A 4,488-nucleotide genomic window follows, 5' to 3' on the forward strand; every position below is an offset into this window, starting at 1 on the left:
TCTTCTTTCCAGCCGCATCCAAGTCCAGATTCAACTTCTTCAAAGCCCAATATGTCTTATGCTCGAGTTCCATAGGCAAATGACACCCCTTACCATAAACCAACTGAAACGGCAACAATCCCAATGGAGTCTTATATGTTGTTCTATACGCCCAAACAGCTTCATCAAGCTTCAAAGACCAATCCTTGTGTTAGGTCACACAACACTGTAGAAGGGGGTTGAATACAGTGTTTATACAATCAAATCGATTTCAACACAAGTATGTAACAAAGATATAATATATTTAATAAACTCTGTTACAATATGAACTGTTGTTCTCTCTCAGTGATGAACACATATCGCTAAGAGCTGCTAGGTTACAATGTATAATCTTCTCGATAATGATAACACATATAGTGTAAACCCTAAGCTGTGTTTATATAGGACACAGTTACAAGATAACTTCTAATTGATATGGAATATAATGCTGTCTCCTAAAATATATCAATCAGATATCTTTTACAAGTCTTTTAGTCTTCTAACTCTTTTCATGCATATCTTCTATTATTTTAGTCTCGATCTTCTCCTGTAAATCAGCTTCATTCCTTAACTGAAAGTCTTCCCGCACTTAAGTACTGATATGTATCTTCTGACGACTTAAGTTCTAATATTAAGTTCTGACTTCAGTAAGTTCTGATTTCAGTAAGTCCTGATATGTCCTGTTGTTAAGTTCTGAAAACTAAACACAAATCATATTAGACATGACATCTGAAATATATCTAACAATCTCCCCCAACTTGTAAATTATGCAAAATATACAAGTTAATAGATTTGATGATGTCAAAAACATTTAGTACAAATGCAATAAGAGTTTAAATAGACAATTAACTATAACTTACAATCCTTGTAGCTTTTACCAATCTCACTAAGTCAATCTGAATCCAAAGTGATTCTTGACAAAGTTTGATATCAGCTTTTCTTCTTTATTCCTCTGGACTTGAGATAGTGTAGTCTTGACTTGCTTTATTTCTTCATTTTGACTTCCAATCTGGTAGATTGCAGTCCTTAGTGCAGATATATGGTTTCTTTCTAAACCATCACCCAGTCTTATTACCCTTGGATGAGAAGAATCTTCATTGTAGCATAGACATTTCTCTTTCAGTATCACTTCAAGTTTAGCAGAATCCTTCTTCATTGGAATTTCACTTCCATTATCTTCGACTATGTTTGGAATGAATTCTGTAACCCTTGAACCAGAAATTCTTGCTTTATCTCTTATGGTCTTCAATATGAAATTTGACCATCTCCTGGTAATATCATACTTTATCTCTAAAAGATAATGAAAGAATTGAAGTTCTTTCAAAGATTTGTTCAGCGCTTCTGATTCTGACATTTGATATGTCCTTCCCTTTTCAAGAAATAGAATCATATTTTCTTTGACATTATGCTTGTCATGAGCATCCAGTACCACTTCAACAGATATAACCTTATCAAGGTGTTTCTGTGTAACATCTTCAAGAGGTCTTTCAGTCAATAGAAATGGATCTCTAGTAGCAACTTCAACTCCTATTTTGATGTTTGCTTCATCAGAACCTAGCCCTACTCTGTCTCTTGGTTCTCAAGCATTTAACCCAATAGTCATGAAATCAGACACCAATTGGCTTTTCTTTGGATCTGATGGTTTGACATTTTTCCATATAAGTTTCTTTTTATCAGCTACTTTCATCTTGTCTAAATCAACTTGAGCTATGTCAGAGGTTGATGTCTTGATGACCTTGTGTTGTGAATATGTTGTGTACCTGATGATCACTTAAACAAAACATCTAAGTAGATTTTACTTAGTGAAATAATGTAGCACTCGACGGATAAGAATTATAGTCCCGACGGATAACTCATTATAGTCCCGACGGATGATTAACTTATTATCCATCGAGTGAGTAGCTTATGTAATAATAAGTTTATAGCACAGTGATGTATGCACCTTTGTATAGAATCTGTAGTAGCATATAAGTCATGTTGACTTTAACTAGATATGCAGAATAGGTTGATTAATTGTATATAAGTAATGTCTTGTAATTCTGTATAAATGAAATGAAGTCAAGCGCCAAAATAGCTACCGACGGATGATTAACAAAGCCTTCGACGGATGAACAAATGACTATCAACGGATGTTTAACACAGCAGTCGACGGATAATCAATTAAGTCATCGACGGATGATCTGAAAGTCGACGGATGATCATATCAAGAATATAAACATCAGTTGAATAGTGAAAGCTGACACACAGCCGTCGAGTTGTATACAAACACATTATGGAAGCCCATTAACTGGGTAATAGAGGACGAAAAGCAGCAAAGATTAAGACTGTTAGATTTTATATTTGTTCAGTCTTTTTGACTTTGTAATCTTGGTATTATATAAACCAAGAGAGTAGAAAATAGAAACATAACTGAGATAACTGAGAGAAACTCAAAAATAGAGAAATCTTTGTAAGCATAATCTTTAGCATTTCCTGTATTCTCAGAAGTCCTATTTTGTAAGCAGCTGTGAGCATTTCTGCATACAGAGTCCTCTCGATATATTATATATATCTCTGGTGGAATTTTTAAATCCACCAGAAAGTTTTTAAAGACTCTTGTTTTTAATTACTTGTGTTTTGATTCATTTAAGTTTATATTCCGCATTGTGCTAATCAAAACAAATATATCAATAATCGAGTTGAACATTTTTATTTCAAGAAAAAGGTTCAAGAATTTCATTCAACCCCCCTTCTGTAATTCTTGCTACATTGTTAAGGGACTAACAATTGGTATCAGAGCAAGCTGTTAATCTACAAAGAGTTTAAAGATCATAACAATTCAGCAAGATGAACAAGAAAGATGTTGGAGTCAAGATTCCTTTTCTTGATAAAGATAATTACCATCATTGGAAGGTAAAGATACCCTCATGTTCCAATGAGAGCTATAACAGGAAATAAGCCATTTGTTCCAAAGCCAAGGCATGAATGGTCTGATCCTGACATTGAACAAGTCAGGAAAGATAAAAAGGCCATGAACATTTTGTTCAATGGTGTTGATGCAGACATGTTTGATAACATCATCAACTGCAAGACTGCCAAGGAAGTTTGGGACACAATACAGATAATCTGTGATGGTACTGAGCAAGTAAGAGAAAATAAAATGCAGCTCCTGATTCGGCAATATGAGCATTTTCACAATGAAGAAAGTGAGTCACTCACTGACATTTTTAGTAGATTCCAAAAACTACTAAATGCCCTTAAGTTGCATGGAAGAGTCTATCAGACTAAAGACTCCAATCTGAAATTTCTCAAATCTGTTCCGAAGTAATGGAAACCAATGACAGTCTCATTGAGAAACTCACAAGATTATAAGGAGTTTACTTTAGAGAGACTGTATGGCATTCTGAAAACCTATGAGCTTGAGATAGAGCAGGATGAAAGAATGGAGAGAGGAAAGAAGAAAGAAGGATCCATTGCACTAGTTGCTGATCTGGAAAAGGAGAAAGAAGTGAAGATGGAAGCTGTGGAATCAACTTCAAAGGTCTGTGAAAGCAAGGGTAAGGGGCTAGCTATAGAAAGTGAAGAATCATTGAGCCAAGATGACATGGAGGACATTGATGAGCACCTAACATTCCTTTCAAGAAGATTTTCCAAGCTCAAGTTCAAAAAGAACTTTGGAGCAGCCAAGCCAAATAGAAATATGGTGGATAAGTCAAAATTCAAATGGTTCAAATGTGGCTTAGCAGGGCATTTTGCAAATGAGTCTAGAAAGTCATATTCCAGTAAGAAAAGGTTTGAGTCTATAGATTACAAGCAAAAATACTTTGATCTACTCAAACAAAAGGAAAGGGCTTTTATTACACAAGAGAATGACTGGGCAGCTGATGGTTTGGATGAAGATGAAGATGTCAGCTATGTCAATCTAGCCCTAATGGCCAAGTCTGATGAAACAGAGACAAGTTCCTCAAGTAATCAGGTAATCACTGCAAACCTTGCACATTTATCTAAAGCTGAGTGTAATGATGCCATAAATGACATGTCTACAAAATTGTATCATTTGCGTGTTACACTTAAGTCTCTCACTAAAGAAAATGCTAAAATCAAAGAAAATAATTTATTTTTAAGTGAGAGGAACAATGTGCTTGAGTCTCAGTTTGTTGAGTTTGAGAAACTAAAAATTGAGTGTAAGATTGCCAAGGAGGAATTAACAGAGTCCTTGAAAAAGGAAGAAATTTTGAAGAAGCAGCTCGAGCGTGAACACGAGGTGATTAAAGCATGCAAAACATCTAGGGATGTTCATGCTCAAATCACCAAGGTTCAAAGAATTGAGTCTTTTTGTGATGAAGACTGGAAAAAGAATAAGGAGAAACTATAACCTATTTTGGTAGATGGGTTGTTGACAGATGTAGACTCGACGGATGATGAGGACTATCCGTCGGATAACAAAAAGTGTTATCCATCGAATGATAAAAATCCTCATCCGTCGGCTAT

Source organism: Apium graveolens, chromosome 6 (genome assembly GCF_009905375.1).
Source record: "Apium graveolens cultivar Ventura chromosome 6, ASM990537v1, whole genome shotgun sequence".
Lineage (NCBI taxonomy): Eukaryota > Viridiplantae > Streptophyta > Magnoliopsida > Apiales > Apiaceae > Apium > Apium graveolens.